This window comes from Typopeltis vanoorti, chromosome 2 (genome assembly GCF_054136105.1).
Source record: "Typopeltis vanoorti isolate ZY-2024b chromosome 2, IOZ_Tvanoo_1.0, whole genome shotgun sequence".
Classification (NCBI taxonomy): domain Eukaryota; kingdom Metazoa; phylum Arthropoda; class Arachnida; order Uropygi; family Thelyphonidae; genus Typopeltis; species Typopeltis vanoorti.
Genome location: NC_143550.1, coordinates 17,402,973 through 17,421,550, shown reverse-complemented (window position 1 = coordinate 17,421,550; position 18,578 = coordinate 17,402,973). Strand labels below are relative to the sequence as shown.

Here is an 18,578-nt window from a genome sequence, read left to right as displayed (position 1 = left end):
TTGGCACCTTGTCATATGCCTTTTCCAAATCGACAAAACTTAAATACAGATCTTTGTTATATTCCCATGCTTTCTCGACTATTTGTTGTAAAGTGAAGATCTGATCCTGACAACCTCTATTTGGCCTGAATCCAGCTTGTTCTTCACCAAGCTTTTCTTCCACAATTCTTCTCAACCATTTTTCAAGTATACTTGCATAGATCTTGCCAGGAACACTCATTACGGAAATACCTCTGTAATTCTCACATTCAGTTTTATTTCCCTTTTTATATATGGGTACTATGAGAGCTCTACTCCAATCATCAGGAATTCGTCCCTCTGTCCAGGCTTTCTGAACTATGCAGTGCAGCCACTGTAAGACTCTTATACCACCATACTTCAGCATTTCTGGTCGAATATCATCTACTCCTGCTGCCTTTCCACATTTCAAGCCTTTGATGGCTTTTTCTACTTCAAGTATGGATATGTATTCCTGACTGCATGCCTGGTCAGTGTTTTTTATCACTGTGCTCTCATCACTGCTTGTTTCATTTAGCAGTTTTTCAAAGTAATTACTCCATACTTCAAGGATATCTTTTTCTCCTGTTTTCATTTCACCTTTATCATCTCTAATTCCTTTTACAGCACTCTTTCCTCCATTCCTAAGCTTCTTCAACAACCTCCAAAATATTTTGCCACCTTCTTGATATTTATTTTCTATATTCTTGCCAAAGTCCTCCCATGACTTTTGTTTAGCTAGTTTTACACACTGTTTAGCTTTCTTACATTTGTCTGTGTATTCTGTAAGAGTAAAAGCTGACTTATTTGCCAGAAACTTTTGATATGCTTTCTTCTTTTCCTTCACTGCCTCTTTAACTTCCTGTGTCCACCAGGGAGTTCTGATTTTTTTTTTTTTTTTTTATCCTTGCACACAACCTCACCACATGCCTCTCTGGCAGAATCAATCAATGTTTCCTTCAGAGTTTGCCACTGAATCTCCAAGGTTTGATTCCTGTTCTCAAACTCTTTCAAATATGGTGTTATTAAAACCATTGTCAACAGAGCCTCCAACCTCTATTCCATCCAGACTTCCCTTGCAGCTGCTCTCCTTTATTTGCTAGATCTTCTTGTCTAATGGCTACAATGCCAAAAAAATAACAAAATAGTTGTTCTTCATATATCTCTCAACATGCAGATTATGCCAATGCTATTACTATTCCCTGTATTATTATTATCCAGAGAGTCAAGGACTCATTGAGGGAGACCATAGTTCACCCACACCAGAACTGCTCTACCATAGAAAAATCTTGCTCTTACTCCCTTTCTTAACAGCACACAAACATAATTTCTACAGATGCCCCCTCCTCCCCCTTGTTCTTTTCCTACCTTCCTTGTAATGAATAATTTCATCAGTTGTAACATATAACACCCTATCAGAAGTTCATAGACCTCTATCATATCACCCCTCTTTTCCTGTTTATCAGTCTGCAATCCATGTACCTCAATATACTATGGAGAGGTTCCAAAGGCGAGTGACCAAGATGGTGAATGGTCTGTGGAATGCTTTCTGTGAGGATAGATTGAGGGTTTGTGGATTGCCAAAGTTGTTTGATAGGTGAAAAAAAAAAGGGGGGGGTACATGATAAGAAACATTTAAGTTACTTAAAGGCTTTTATAGGATTGACGCAGGGGAAATGTTTCAGCACTTGGCTAGAGGGGACAGAAAAAATTGGTCATCCCTGGAAGTTGGATAACAATGTGGCTAGCAAGGGTATGAGGACTAGATTTTTCACTTGGAGAGTGTGATGAATGAAATCAGTTGCTTGAGCCAGCTTTGAGTGCTTTGTCTATTAATGGTTTTAAGGAAAGGTAGGATAGATATTGTGTTGATAGTTTGGGCCTCCCACGATGAGTCTTAGGACTCCATGGAGGTACCCATGTAATAATAATAATATAATATGCTGCTGGATATCGCATCATTCCAAAGTGCATAACTTTATACTTACTAACATTCAGTTGACTGCCATTATCATATGCCCACACTTCCAGCCTGTTCAAATCACCCTGCAAATGCTGTATATCAGTAACTCTGATTGCCCTGCCTTTCTTTGCATCTTCAGAAACAACTATGGATCTCCTCTCAGCTCCTTTCCAGTAGGGACATCTCAGAAGAAATAGAACCTTAAAAAAAAATTCTTTGTTCTCCTATGATTCACTTTTTCTCCTCTCTGTTCTAGGTATTTACCAAGTTTCTTGTTCTTGCAACTTATCATATTATGATCAAACTGGGAGATCTGTGAACACCTACTACTAAATATAATTAATTGTCAACATGCTAATAGTAATTAAGCTGTATAATTTAAATGTTCCTTCTATTCCTTAAATAGTTTAGCATTTTCATAGCAAAGCTTTTTTAGAATATAGTAAATATGTATGAAGGTGCAATTCCTTATTATTTCATTTTATTCCCCCCCCCCTGAAAATAGAGTACTGTCCCTAAGCATGCATCTGGGGTTGCATGGATCAGCATTCCTGTGAGATGCTTTTCAACTTCATGGAGTCCAGATCTCAATGAATTGAGGCTGTTCTGAGGCTGTGCTAAAATCAGTGATGCTATCTGTTAAGTAAGTATAGTTGATAGTATACTACTGTTTTCACTGATCTGTCTAGACATTTCTTGTTCCATATAGATATATTCAGCTAGTGCCATCAGTCTTACATATCCTGTTGTCTGTCTGCTTATACAGTTTGCTATTTTCATAAAAAATTGTACCCAATCATCAAAAATCTTTTACATATGCTGGTATCCATAATTTAAGGAACAAAGAGAAAACATCACGAAACTATATGATGAATTTTGATGCAATTTGGTGAAAAGCAGTATGATAAAAAATAATAATAAAAAAGCATCCACAAAAAATAGTGTCATTCAGTAACAAACAGGTACATGAAGACAATGATCTAAAACAAGAGATCAAAATAAGATTGTCAAAGCACCTTAATAAGGAAAGTGGTCACCCCTTATTGCAATACAGCCCTCACAATGATGTTTCATACTCTTAATATGGTGTCCAGGAGTCAGTTTGTAATAATAACCATTGCTCCAGCAAAGCTTTTCTAAGTCCCTCAAGGTTTGGGAAGGAAGATTGAGAGTAGCAACACTTACCTAGAGCATCCCAGACTTGTTCAATAGGATCAAAGTCAGGAGATCTGACTTGCCAGTTCATATGTACAGTAGCCTTCTTGAAGATATTGGTCCATGAACTTTACTTGATGACGATCATTATTGTCTTGTAGGATGTCTCCCCCTGTTGTACCCACATATGAACAAACTTGTAGTCCAGGTGCTCATTTCTATAAGAAAGCATTCATAGTTCTGCTAGAAGCACCTAGAGATCAGTGTCCCCCCAAACCATCACACTTCCTCCACCATTAGTATCTCTTTCATAGATATTAGGGAGGTGATAATGTGTCAATGGTTCTCACCAGATCAGAGAATGCCTTGAATTGGTCAAGTCACCTAGAATATAGACCACCTTCACGAAGCACCTTAATAAGGAATGTGATCACCCCTTACAGCATTACAGCCCTCACAATGATGTTTCATACTGTTAATATGGTGTCCAGGAGTCAGTTTGTAATAATAACCATTGCTCCAGCAAAGCTTTTCTAAGTCCCTCAAGGTTTGAGAAAGGAGATTGAGAGTAGCAACACGATGTTGCTACTCTCAATTTGTTCCACAGTGTGTGAACCACAGAACAACTCATATGCAACCATCTGTATACGTCCACCTCACTTTGGCAGGCCTCTAGTCTTACAATGGCTCATCACCTGAATTTATCAGTTAAATGATGGCTTTCAGCCATGGAATTTTGCTATTGCAAAATTGCTGCTGAGGGAGAAGGAGGTACCGAAGAAATATGTCAGGTTGGTGCAGGAGATGTCCAAAAATGTGAAGACAAGAGTTCAAACCTGCCTGGGAGAGACAGAAAGTTTTCCAGTGACAGTTGGCTTGCATCAAGAGTCAGCATTAAGTCCGTTCCTGTTTAATATTGTAATGGAGGTGGTGAGAGAAGACGCCCCTTGGACTATGTTGTATGCAGATGACATCATGCTGTGTGCAGAATCAAGAGAAGAAGTGGCAGCTAAACAGGAAGGTTGGAGGAAAGTACTGGAAGAGAGAGTATGAGACTGAGCAGAAGTAAGACAGAGTATATGTGTTGCAAAGTGGATGGCAGGCCAGGAGACAGATCTGGAGCTAGAAGGAAATGTCATCAGGAAGGTCAGTGACTTTAGATACTTAGGTTAAACAATGAAAGAGGATGGTGAGGCTGAGAAGGAAGTGGGATGCAGGATGGAGGAACTGGAGAGAGATGATTGGAGTGCTATGCGATAAGAAGGTGCCGATCAATCTAAAAGGCAAAATCTATAGGACAGTAGTGAGACCACCTATGACGTTTTCTATGGAAACTGTGGCCCTGAGGAAAAATAACATCAGCAGAATGGAGGTAGCAGAGATGAGAATGCTTAGGTGGATGTGCAGTGTGACCAGGAAGGATCGTCTGAGAAATGACTATGTAAGGGGAATGGTGAAAGTTACGAACTTAGGAGCAAAGATACAGGAGGCAAGGTTGAGATGGTTTGGTCATGTGATGAGGAAGAGTATGGGGGAAGAAAGGTCATGCAGATGGATGTGCAGGGGAGGAGGAAGTGCAGGCGACCATAGAAGAGATGGAGGGAGATGGTGGAGGAGGACCTGAGGATGAAGAACTTGGATGTGGCTACAGCCCAAGACAGGAGGTTGTGGAGGCGACTCGCCACAAACAGCTACCCTACTTAAATGGGAAAAGCTGCAGAAGAAGAAGAAAATTGCTGCTGAGCTCTGTTTATTTGTATACAATAATTAGACTTGGCATCACTTTTTATATAATGTACCTGACTTTCAGATTTTTTTTTCTTCCCTTGAGATATAGCAATTTTTCTCATTGTTCCTTAATTTATTGGAAACCAGTGGGATTTATAGCATCATTGAGAATTCAATTGTTTCCATGGGTATTTTTTTTTTTTTTTGTTGTTGTTGTTGATTTTAGTATATAGTTTATTACAGCAGTTATTTCTTTCGTCTCTGAGGACTCGAAGTAGATTTATTTAAAAGTACAATGTTAGCGAGTTGTTTATTGGTGGGGAGGGATATAGGGATATCCTGGAAGAGAAATATGTCTGTATTGGTGTGCCATTTGAATTTAGAACTTTTTGTTTAATTTACATGTTGATTATATTGAGGTCTAAATGGGAACATGGAGTTGTTTACAGATGATGCAAAGCATAAGAGAACTATGAGGAGTAAGGTGGATGTTGTGGCTCTGAGGATGCAAGCCATGTTAACTTTCTAAAGCATAAGATTTTGGAAGGAAAAGATGGGATCCTGCATATTGAATTTGGTGGAAGAGATGGGATACCTAGCAATGATGGTAGACAAGGACCTGAAATTTAAGGTCCACATGTAAGAATTGAGGATAACAGTAGATTATAGCAATCTGCTCATTGCCATAATCCATTGTTGTTCATAAGACATTAATATATAAAGATACTTTAGTTTCACTCTATAACGCTTTGACCAGGCAATTTGTGGATAACTGTACACAGATTTAGTCACTTGGTTTTTTAGGATGGAAAGGATTTTAGAAAGGGTTCAAAGCAGGGTGACTAATTTAGTGTCAAGTCTCAGAAACATTTCTTATAAGGAGACAAATGAAGAATGCTATCTGCAGTCTGGGATACAGATGGAGTGATATGTTTGAGACATGAGTTGGTGAGGAGGTTTGCACCATATGATACAGAAGATATTTTTCATAGGGTGGAGGGAGAGAGAGAGGAGCAGAATAAGAGGCATTCCCTGCAAGTTACTTAACATAATGAGAATGCGGGCAGTGAAGTGAAAAGCAGTTTATTTCTTGGATAATGGCAGATGAGTAAAATGCATATGAATGTGGTGAGTGTAGAAACAGGAATAAGTTTAAGGCATGGTTGTATGATAAGCATTTTGTTTGTTCTAAACAACATTAGAAATCAAATTTTAAATAACTTTAGACAACATTAGAGGGTGCCATATCAGGACTTTAGATCTATTGTATAAAAAGATGTAGTAGAGCTGTGTATTACACAGCTATACTACTACTTTTTATATAACATCAGAGGGTGCCAAATTAGGACTTTAGATCTTTTGTCCATTACAATTTCAATTGTTTCATTTACTCATTGTCACATGCTGGTTTTAAATCCTGTGAATAAGTTATGAATAAAGGAGGAGCAGCCTGAAAAAGAAGAGATCATACCAAAACCTCTTAGCAAATAATGCCACAGGTGCTTTAAAAGAATACAGAGAAAAATGTAAGAGTATTAAGCCATGTGTAAAAGTAGTTAAACGAAAGTCATTGAATGACTGGTGGAATATAGATGTAAATATCAGGTTGGAAAATGTTCTGGAGTCTATTGACAAACCTTTGAAATGAGTATTACAAAAGGAATCAGAAATGATAAGGGTGACACAAGAACTGAAGGTAAAAATATTCTGGGTGTCTGGAGTAATTACTTTGAAAGACTAATTAAATGAAACAAGTAGTGACAGAACAGTAGTAGAACATTTTCAAGAGGAATGCAAATTCCTCATGAAATATGGTTTGCTGTAAAATCAGGTGTAAGATAAGGGTGCATATTGTCTCCATTCTTATTCATCATCTATATGAATTGTGTTCTGAAAGGAAGTAGCATTAAACCTTGTATTGGAATTGGAGAGATCCAACTTTTTGCTTTATGCAGATAATGTTGTACTCCTGAACACATCCAGTGCAAGTATCCAGGATTCTCTAAATAAATTGAGTAACAGCTGTAACAAATTTGGAATGAAAAGCAGCAATAAATAAACCAAAGCTACTAAAACAGGAAGGAACATAGAAAACTTTAGCTGCATTCTAAGTGGAGAATCTATAAAACAAGTGTAAAATATTTTAGCTATTTAGGCACAGTTTTTAGTGAAGATGGCAAATTAAATTTGGAAATAGACAACAGAATAAGTAAAGCTGGTATGGTAATTTCTCTCTCTTATTCCAAATAAATTTATTTGGAATAAGAGAGAAATTAACCAAAACATTAATCTTCAAACACTACCTACAGTGTTTTATGGATCTGAGGGTTAGATATAAAGCATTTGATTAAAGATTAGAGACCACAGATATGAGGGTTCTGAGAAAGTTAAGGAAGTGAACCGATAGCATTAATGCAGAATAATATTATAAATGAAGATATTAGAAACAAACTGAACACTGTTAGTAAACAATAATGTGTGAGCAGGGCTAATCTAGGAAAAAAAAAGACCCGAAGGAAGAACTAGGTGGATTGATTCATTCTGAAGTGCCTTAGCAGACTGAAATATTAGATATGACAGTATTGGAATGCTTAGACTAATTTGAAGGAAAGGAAGATTGTTGATAGTAGATTATTAGTAATGTAAAATGAATTAGTACTGTCAGTTACAGTAGTCTTTGTACTCCTTGAGGGTACATATCAGGAAATTGATGATAAGTGAGAAAAAAAAGAAAAGTTAAAGATACACACAAAGCTAAAACTGCTTATAAATCCTTTGTGTTCTCTTGCAAGTATACCTTTGTGTTTGAAAGAAATTGAGTGGTCTTACATGAAATTATCATTTCATATTCCCTGGCATATTTGCTCCATTAACACACTGTCCTGGTGGAAATATTCATTCTGCCTCACTTCATGAAAGTTTTGAAAGAAATCCAGGCTGAAATGAAAGGAATGAATCCTCAATGATATGTTGAATCGCATTCTGTGGCACTTTGAAGTTCATCCTGTCATAATTTTTAACTTGATCATTATTACCTCAAATTCTTTAGTAATATCTCTGAATGATCTTAGACTTCTGTTTTAGTGAGACTTTTTGAATTATCCATGTGCCTCCGTAGCTCAGTTGATATAAACGAAGCCCTTTGGTCGGAAAGACCTGGGTTCGATTCCAGTTCATGATTGGACTGGAATCGAATATCTGGTTTGGTCTTTTATCTGGTCTCTTTCAACTAAAGATGAGTTAGCCTGTCTCATGGAGGTAGAGATTTTTTTCACCTGAAAACTCGGGTTTTTCATCCCTCAGAACAGGCAAACCAGCCTATGAACACATACGGATCTACAGTCATAAAATATATAATTAATCCTTGACTAGAAGGGCTCAACCAGCCCTAAGGGACAGTCGAGGACTTGGGGGGGGGAACCCCACACAATTAAACAATAAAGTATCCATCTTTTAATACTTCATAATTTGAGATCCAAAAATATGCCATACTTAAGTTTGGCTTCTGAAATTTTTGGAAATCTTGCAGTTAGTTACTGGAATGCAGATACATTTTTGTCCAGTGCTATAACAAAGATTTTCATGAGACTCGATTAATATGCATTGATGACAAATATTTTCTTGTAGTCAGCTCAGATGCTTAGCTGAGTTTTTCAAGAAGTCCATATTTTCTTTACATAATGTTCTGTTTTGCCTTACTCTTATAACAACAGTTTTTTTAAATTCTCCTTGTATACTTGCCATTAATGCTATAACTTTTAAATGACCAGAAATATTCATTGATGATCATTATGTGTCAGATTACTTCCTTAACTTGGATATCTTGCAAGTCTCTTTCAGTTGATTGCATGTAACAAAAAGTGTTGAGGATTTTTTTTTACAGTTGCTTTTAAGTGTTTTAAAATAGCCCACAGATGAGTGCAACAAATGCCATTCCTTCAACTAACATAATTCTTCATCCCTTCACGTGATTGAAAAAAATCTGTGTGGATGGAGTGTTATTGAGCTAAAGGCTCTAGTCATGGCTGGGTAACGGCAATAGCCGAGCCTCAGTTAAAACTTCATTGGCTACAGCATTGCCATTTCTCTTAAAAGGCCATTTATGTTGTCAGTCACAGATTCTAATGTTTATTTCAATCACGTGTTGTAAGAAACAGGAATGTTTTTCCTGTTTCTTACAACATATCCATTACTGCAGTTGAAAAGTCCATGATTGAAAGTAAGATCTGAACAGTTCAGGTTTTATTTAAATGAATTTAAATAGATCACTTAATTTCTTCTGTTAAGTCAAAAGAGGTTTTGTTATAACTTCATCATTACTTTCATCTGATGATGACCTTCTGTTCACACTGGAAACAGAAGTTCATGATCCATTAGTATTCCAGTATCTTGCAATAACAGTGAAGAAAGTTCTGAAGATCTGAACAGTGAGGCACTTTTTTTTTTATTGCAGATTCTAAGTTTTGGTACAATATCAGATGCTTGTTTTTTTTTTTTTTTTTTCTTGATACATTAGTTAAATAGAAGTAACAATCTATTAAATGATCTTTTAATAGATCTGCAGTTCTCTTCAAATCATTGGCATCTCAAAAGTTGTAGACCGACTTTCCTCAGATCCATTTTACAGTAGCAAACAGCATGCTATGTTTTTTATTTCAAGTTAATTTGTCTTATTAATAAATAACTCTTCATCTATAAAATTGTTACCTGGTGCAGCATAGGCATCTTTGCAATGAAAGTTACTTCCCAGTATCATAGCAATTCAGCCACATTATATTGAGTTAGCACCTGTTGTAATTGATTATATACATTATACATTATTAAAAAAACTAGAGTTTAATTTTCAGTTGTTGATATTTCTGTTATATTTGTAACTAGGTTAACATTATTCAAGGAACTCTATCAAGTGGTTGTACTATATAAAAATCTGTCAGGTGTATTAAACTGAGATTGGTTTAATTTATTATACATTATATAGATAATTTTGTTTTGCCATGTTACAGTAAATCATCCAATTGAATATAAATATTTAAAAGATTTGACAGATTTTAATACGGTTCTAAATCCTAAATTTCATTCATTCAATAATAGAGGTTCAAATCATTTTGCCATTAAAAACTTCCTGATTGAATCTAAATTTAAGGGTATTTGTTTATCTGATTGAATAGTGCATCTGCTCTCCAACCAGTAGGCTGTGCTCATGGATGTTTGTGAATGTTTTTAGGTACCAAATGACACCTTGCTTATTAGAGGTCTGAATTGGCTGGAAAAAAATTCTGTTTGGTCTCTAGAGAAGAATTTTATGATTATCTAACCTTTTCCCATACACAATATGATGTGCAATAGGTTAACAAACTTTAACAGTGGAATTTGCATTAAAAATATTCTTTTGCTTATCCTAAATCACTCATTTTATTTAATTCTTTCTAGCTAGAAGAAAGTTATGCCATTATATAATTTCAGCATTCTTTGTCCTTTTATGGTCCTGTAGTTAGTTCAATTAAAAAAAAAACAAAAAAAACTCTGGTTAAAAGGTATGGTTTGACAAATTTTTAAAGGATTGCAATTACCAAATTTTGGTTAAATCCAGTCGGCCAGAATTCAGATGGAGGCCTGAATTGGCTTAAAAAAATTCTTTGTTTGGTCTCATCATCATCAAATTCCTGATATGTACTCTCGAGGGGTGTAGTACTACATAAAAAATTTTATCATTACTAACTTCCTATCTACAATTTTCCTCCAAATCAGTCTGTTACCTGTCAAGACTCCAACATTATCAGATCATATATTTCTATCTTCTAAGGCACTTTCTACCGTATCAATCCACCTAAATCTTGGTCTTCCTCTGGGTCTTTTTTCTTACCAACCTGGCAGAGAACACTTGTTTTGCTAATCTTACCTCTTTCATTTTGTTTAAGTGACCATACCACCTTAGATTAGCTCCGCTAACACGTTCCTGGCGGCTGACAATGTCAAGTTCTTTCCTAATATCCTTGTTTTTAATATACACTCATACCTCTTTCTCGTGGAAAGGCTTAGACGTTGGTTCTGCATTTTCACTATATTATTTCAGGAAATTACAACGTACTAGGCTATACATTAAAATAAATTTTAATATATTTCTATATTTCGGCAACATCACGCTGCCATTTTCAAGAACTTGGGTACAAGATACGTGCACGCAGGCACAGCAAAAACAATAAATAAGTAAGAAGAATGAAGCTATTATTTCTCCTAAAGTCCTGATGGTGCCCTCTAGCGGGCAATGTTGGTATTCTTGGGCGATTGGGCTGGAGGTCTTCTGATGTAGGTTTCCCAAATTTGAGGAAGTCTCATGCAGCCAAATTTGTTGAGGTTTGGCTCGTTTCTTAGGGCTGAAGCTGATTCTATGAAAAGCCTTTCATATCTGTATTTGCTATGGTGTATTATCCTGGCTTTTTTCCACCGTATTCTATGGCAGGTATCCAGAGCATGGTCAGCAAGACCAGAGTGGCTGTATTGGTGAAACCGGATGTAGTCCTTGTTTTCTGAAATTCTGATATTTGCTGTCCTGCCTGTTTGGCCGAAGTAGGACAGCCTACAGCTGCAAGGGACCTGGTACACCCCAGGTAGGTCTAGGGGGGGGGGAGGTTGGTCTTTTGTTGAGCAGATAAGGGATGCCAATTTTTTATATGGTTTGTAACAAGAAGTTAAATTATGTTTTTTTAGGATTTTTGTGATTTTTTCTGAGGTGCCTCGGATGTAAGGTATGGTGATGGATTTAAAGTAATCCTTGTTGTGAGGGGGGGGGGTTTGTGGTTTACTGGTTTTAATATTTTTTGGATTTTTTTTGGGGGAGGGGGGTAGCCATTGGCTGAGAACGTGTTGAGGATGTGGTTTCGTTCTGTGGTTAGGGCATTGTCATTCGAGCAGATAAGTTTAGCCCTGTTGTGTAGTGTCTTAATGACTCCATATTGTTGTGAGGGGGGGGGATTGTTGGTGAATGTATCTGCCTGTATGGGTGGGTTTTCTATATACTGAGAAAACCAAGGTTCCATCAGGCTGGCGGGTGACTAGTGTGTCTAAGAATGGAATGCAGTTGTTTTTTTCCTCTTCCAGGGTGAATTTGATTCTGGGGTGTTGGTTGTTTAAGTGTGTTAAGAAGGAGAGGAGTGCATCAGAGCCATGTGGCCAAATAGCGAATACATCATCTACATAGCGAAGCCAAATGGTTGGTTTTTGTGGGGCAGAGTTCAAGGCTTGCTCTTCAAAAGTCTCCATATAAAAGTTGGCCAAGGGTGGGGAGAGTGGAGAACCCATGGCTGTCCCCTCTATTTGTTTGTAGCATTTTCCTTGCCAAACAAAATAGCCTGAGTTCATTGTGAACTGAAATAGGTCTGTGATATCGGGAGGAAATTTAGCTTGGATTAGCTCTAAGGATTCTTTGAGAGGGACATTCGTAAATAAGGAGGAGACATCAAAACTGACCATTATGTCAGTGTGTTTGAGTGTAAAGTTTTCTATGCTGGCTTTGAAGTGGGCTGAGTTTTTTATGTATGAAGGTGTGTTGCCAGTATAGTCTGAGAGAGCTTTGGCCAAATATTTAGCTAGTTTGTATGTGGGAGAATCAATGCCATCCACTATGGGATGTAATGGCACATTTTCCTTGTGAATTTTTGGGAGTCCATAAATACTGGGGGGGGGTATGGAGTTATATGGTTTTAGTTTGTTGGTGATTTCCACAGGCCGAGAAGTGACCTTCTTAAGGAACCTGTGGAGTTTTCTAATTTGTGAGTTGGTGGGATTGTATTCGATGGGGAGGTAAGTGGCACGATCTAATAATAGAGATTTCAGCTTACCTGTGTAATCTTTTTGGTTCAGCAATACTGTGGCATTCCCTTTGTCAGCTTTGGTGATTATTATTTTCTTGTTTTTCTTTAATTCTAATAGAGATTTAATTTCTTTACTGGGCATGTTGGTTTTAGGTGGTTTGGCTTTGGTCAGAACACAGGCTACATCCAGTCTAATATCGTTGGCGACGTGGCTTGGGAGGTGTCGGGTCCCGCATTCAATCCGTATCATGATATCCTCAGCAGGTATTCTTTTGGGCGCAATGCCGAAGTTGTGGCCACGTGCGAGGGCATCGAGTGCTTCAGGTTTCACACTTAGTGACGACAGATTCACTACCGTATTGGTAGGAAGTTGCGGTTTAGAAATCGTGACCTTTTTTAAATTTTCGATTTTTTTTTATGTGTCGATCTCGGACTGATCTAAACTCTTTCTCCGCTGCAGTGCACGAGATGTCGCGTAAAATCGACCAAATTTCTGGCTTAAGGTGCTTGAAAGGTCATCTTCAAGTGCCTGTATAGCTGAGTTAGCTTCACTCAGGAAACGGCGAGTAGCGGCAATTTGTTCTCCGAGTAAGGCTTGGCTGGCACGGTTATAGATACAAAGTGCCTTTTGCGAAGAGACACGGTGCTTGAATTTCACACAGTTAGGGATTACCTGGTTATCCCGGCAGCGCTTCAGGAAGGCGAGACGATTCAGTTGTCTTGCTAGCTTCAACTTCAATTTACCGTAATGGCGTGCTTTACGTGCGGTAACATCTCCGTGGATTATCGTAATTCTCGTGGAAAGGCTTAGATGTTGGTTCTGCATTTTCACTATATTATTTCAGGAAATTACAACGTACTAGGATATACATTAAAATAAATTTTAATATATTTCTATATTTCGGCAACGTCATGCTGCCATTTTCAAGAACTTGGGTACAAGATACGTGCACGCAGGCACAGCAAAAACAATAAATGAGTAAGAAGAATGAAGCTATTATTTCTCCTAAAGTCCTGATGGTGCCCTCTAGCGGGCGATGTTGGTATTCTTGGGCGATTGGGCTGGAGGTCTTCTGATGTAGGTTTCCCAAATTTGAGGAAGTCTCATGCAGCCAAATTTGTTGAGGTTTGGCTCGTTTCTTAGGGCTGAAGCTGATTCTATGAAAAGCCTTTCATATCTGTATTTGCTACGGTGTATTATCCTGGCTGTTTTCCACCGTATTCTATGGCAGGTATCCAGAGCATGGTCAGCAAGACCAGAGTGGCTGTATTGGTGAAACCGGATGTAGTCCTTGTGTTCTGAAATTCTGATATTTGCTGTCCTGCCTGTTTGGCCGAAGTAGGACAGCCTACAGCTGCAAGGGACCTGGTACACCCCAGGTAGGTCTAGGGGGGGGGGGGAGGTTGGTCTTTTGTTGAGCGGATAAGGGATGCCAATTTTTTATATGGTTTGTAACAAGAAGTTAAGTTATGTTTTTTACGATTTTTGTGATTTTTTCTGAGGTGCCTTGGATGTAAGGTATGGTGATGGATTTAAAGTAATCCTTGTTGTGAGGGGGAGGGGGGGGGGTTGTGGTTTATGTTGCCGAAATATAGAAATATATTAAAATTTATTTTAATGTATATCCTAGTACGTAATTTCCTGAAATAACAGTGAAAACACTCATACCTCGACTTATGCGAATCCGGAGTTACGCGGTTTCTTATATGTACGTGTTCCCGTCCCGCTTCACGCCTTACCACTAGTCGTATCTTTCAGGTGCCGGCCACATTTGCCATTGTCGCACATGCTGTGAACAAGCACTGACGTGTTTCACGCGGTCTCCATTCATACACGATTTTTATAGTCTACAAACCTTGCGATTGTTTAATGTTATGTTCTTGATAAAAATTTTATCACATAAAAAATAATAATGTCATCCAAAAGAAGCAAGTCCGATTCTTCTACAGCTAGCAAGAAAAGAAAAACATTGACTTTGGAAACAAAACTCAATATTATTAAGGATTTTGAAGGCGGAATGAAAATTTGTGAGCTAGCAAAGAAGTTCGATCTACAGGAATCCACAGTAAGAACAATCATAAAAGAAAGGTTTACAGATTTTGGAGGACATAGATTCTAACGAGGAACGAATTTTAGCCACAAGGCAAGGAATAAAAAAATCATAAGCTTGCTTTGAAGAAATTTTGCGTGACAAGAAAAAGACATTATGCCGTGAATAAGAAAATCATTAGCTTGCTATGATGACATTTTGCGTGACAAGAAAAAGACATTATGCCATCAGACGAATCTATTAGATTTTATGAAACCATCGACATCGAAATGACTTTCTTTTTTTATGTACGAAAAACTACAATTATGATTATATTTCTTAAAAAATATCGATGTTTTTGTAAACCTTTGGTCCCAATTGTATATTTGTATATATAAATTACATGCAAAATTATACCCCGGGTTACACTAATTCAACTTGCACGCTTTTTGTTGGTCCCACCTACCACGTAATTTCGGGGGTTTTCTGTATTGCCATTGATGGCATTTGTTCATGCCCCTAATCTTTCTCAGGACTCTCATATCTGCGGGTCTCTAGTCTTTTATTTCTGACCCAGCGCTCAGATCCATAAGTTAAAATTGGCTTGAATACTAATTTAGTATTTTGGATAATTTCTCTCTTATTGCATATGAATTTATTCAATTGACTTCCTACCATACCAGTTTTGTTGATTTTGTTGTCTATTTCCTTATTTAATTTACCATCTTCACTAAAAATCGTGCCTAAGTAGTTGAAATGTTTTACTTGTTCTATAGGTTCTCCATTCACAATGCAGTCGATATTTTCAATGTTTCTGCCTATTTTCATTGTCTTTGTCTTGTTATTGCTGACCTTCATACCATATCTATTACAACAGTTATTCAATTTAGTCAGGTAATCTTACAAACTGGTAGCGGATTTATTTAGAAGTATAACATCATCCAACATAAAGCAAAGAGCTGATTGACATCTCCAATTTTGATATCAGGTTTAATACCACTTTCCTTCATAATTTGATCCATATAGATAAATGAATAACAGAGGGGATAATGTACATCCTTGTCTCACACCAGATTTAACATTAAACCATCTTCCTGTACTTCCTTCAATTCTAACTACTGCCTTACAAATCAAATATGGACTAAGTATTGCTTGATATAATTCTACACTAACACCATATAACTGTAGCATTTTGAATAGCTTCTCCTTTGGCACCTTGTCATATGCCTTTTCCAGATCTACAAAACTTGATCTTTGTTATATTCCCATGATTTCTCAACTATATGCCGTAAAGTGAAAATCTGATCCTGACATCTTCTATTTGGCATGAATCCAGCTTGATCATCACCAAACTTCTTTTCCACAATCCTTCTCAACTGTTTCTCAAGTATATTTGCATAAATCTTACAGGAACACTCAGTAGAGAAATACCTATGTAATTCTCACATTCAGTTTTATTTCCCTTTTTATATATGGGTACTATGAGAGCTCTACTCCAATCATCTGGAATTTGTCTCTCTGTCCAGGCCTTCTGAACTATGCAGTGCAGCCACTGTAAGACTTTTATACCGCCATACTTGAACGTTTCTGGTCGAATATCATCTACTCCTGCTGCCTTTCCACATTTCAGGCTTTTTATGGCTTTTTCTACTTCAAGTATGGATATATATTCCTGACTGCATACCTTGTCAGTATTTTTTACCACTGTGCTGTCATCACTGCTTGTTTCATTTAACAATTTTTCGAAGTAATTACTCCATACTTCAAGGATATCTTTTTCTCCTGTTTTCATTTCACCTTTATCATCTCTAATTCCTTTTACAGCACACTTTCCTCCATTCCTAAGCTTCTTCAACAACCTCCAGAATATTTTGCCACCTTCTTGATGTTTATTTTCCATGTTCTTACCAAAGTACTCCCATGACGTTTGTTTAGCTAGTTTTACATAGTGTTTAGCTTTCTTACATTTGTCTCTGTATTCTCTAAGAGCACAAGCTGACTTATTTGACAGGAACTTTTGATATGCTTTCTTCTTTTCTTTCACTGCCTCTTTAACTTCCTGTGTCTAACATGCAGTTCTGATTTTTCTTTCCTTACAGACAACCTCACCACATGCCTCTCTGGCTGAATCAATCAATGTTTTCTTCAGGGCTTGCCACTGAATCTCCAAGGTTTGGTTCCTGTTCTCAGACTGTTTCGTTTTTTCTTCAATTATGTTTGTGTATTTTAGTCTACAGTTCACATCTGAGAGCTGCTCAACTTTTATTCGCTTAAAAACTTTCTTACATGTTCTTCTTTTCAATATGAAATTCAATTTTATCCTGCTCAAGACTAAATGGTGATCACTTCCAATTTCAAATCCTTTGTACACTCTGGTATCCTGCACCAGGGAGAAAACATCACTATCAACAATAACTTAGTCAATGAGACTTTTCTTATTCCTTGCCTCTTCTCTCCATGTCAATTTGTGCACGTTTGGTCTCTAGAGAAGAATTTTAAGATTATCTAACTCTTATCCAGTACACAGTACAGGGGTGCTTAAGGGTCAAAGCTGTATAACTGAGAGGAGACCTCCACATAGCCTTTAAAGGAATGCGGAGAACCGACCAGGGCTTCTGACCTAATGTCCAATCCACACCTTCTCGTAGTGCACCCTGTTGGTTATCTACTTTGATACTGAACGAACGAGGATGGGCTGGCAATTTGGGATTTAGCCGACCAAATTGTATTCTTATTGGTTAAACCAAAATAAAAAATGATGGTACAACATGACAAAATTTCATGCCGGCTGGGGCGTCTGCCGGTTAAACAAGGCCCCCATAGTTTTCGCCAGGGAACCAGGGTGAACAGCGAAAAGTCAGCTACTGGAACATATCTGAAATGTTGGAGTCTTGACAAGTAACAGATTGATTTGGAGGAAAATTGTAGATAGGAAGTTAGTAATGATGTAATTTTTTTCATGTACTACTGTCATATCCTGTACACCCCTTGAGGGTACATGGCAGGAATTTGATGATGATATCCAGTACACAATATGATGTACAAATTTTAACAACTTTTTTCCGGTGGCATTTGGATTAAAAAATCTTCTTATGCTTATCCAAAATCCCTAATTACTTTACCATATAACTTGTATACAGTTAATTATGCATTTTGTGAAACACATCTGACACAATCTCAATAAATAAATAAATAAAATCTCAATGAATAGATGGTAATAAAAAAAAGATGGAAAATCATTAAAATTTAAAGATTTAAAGACTGTAAAAGCATCATCATTGTTTTATAATACAGGTAAGTTGAAAAATATTGCTACTAAATTCTGAATTGCTCACAGTTGTTTGATATCAACTCATCCGTATTTAGGAGAAATGCATCTTAGGTTTAGATTATTGTTAATCTTCTATCAATAATATTTCTCCAAATTAGTCTATTATCTGTCAGCACTTCTGTATGTCATATCTAACATTTCAGTCTTTTAAGGAACGTTGGACTGAATCAACACATCTGGTTCTTGATCTTCATCTGAGTCTTTTCACCTGCTATGTTGGCATCAAGCAACTGTTTTGCTATCCTTTCTTCTTGCATTCTGTTTAAGTGACCATATTACTTTAGATAAACTGTTCACACAGTCTTGAATACTAACAGTGTCAAGTTCCTTCCTAATGTCTTCATTTTAATATGATTCTGCCATTAATGCTCTCTTTTCACTTCCCTAATCTTTCTCAGAATCCTCATTTCGAGGGTTTCTGATCTTTAATCAAGTGCTTTATTTCTAACCCAACTCTCAGATCCATAACTCAAAACTGGTTTGAACACTGTCTTGTATACTGCTAATATAGTGCTTTGGCTAATTTTTCCATATAAATTTATTAATCTGTATTTCCATCATAG

The 18,578-nt window shown here is 37.1% G+C and overlaps 1 protein-coding gene across 2 annotated transcripts in view; it reads left to right on the top strand.

The window, feature by feature from the left end:
* Positions 1-18,578, top strand: part of LOC150108851 (helicase ARIP4) — a 619,923-nt gene that overhangs the window by 22,309 nt on the left and 579,036 nt on the right. Inside the window, exon 2 of one of the 2 annotated variants that reach the window (XM_090403737.1) lies at positions 2,466-2,603. The exons of the other annotated variant lie outside the window; for it this stretch is intronic. The gene's annotated coding sequence lies outside the window, so the exon portion shown is untranslated. The remainder of the gene's footprint in view (positions 1-2,465; positions 2,604-18,578) is intronic. 2 annotated transcript variants of the gene reach the window in all.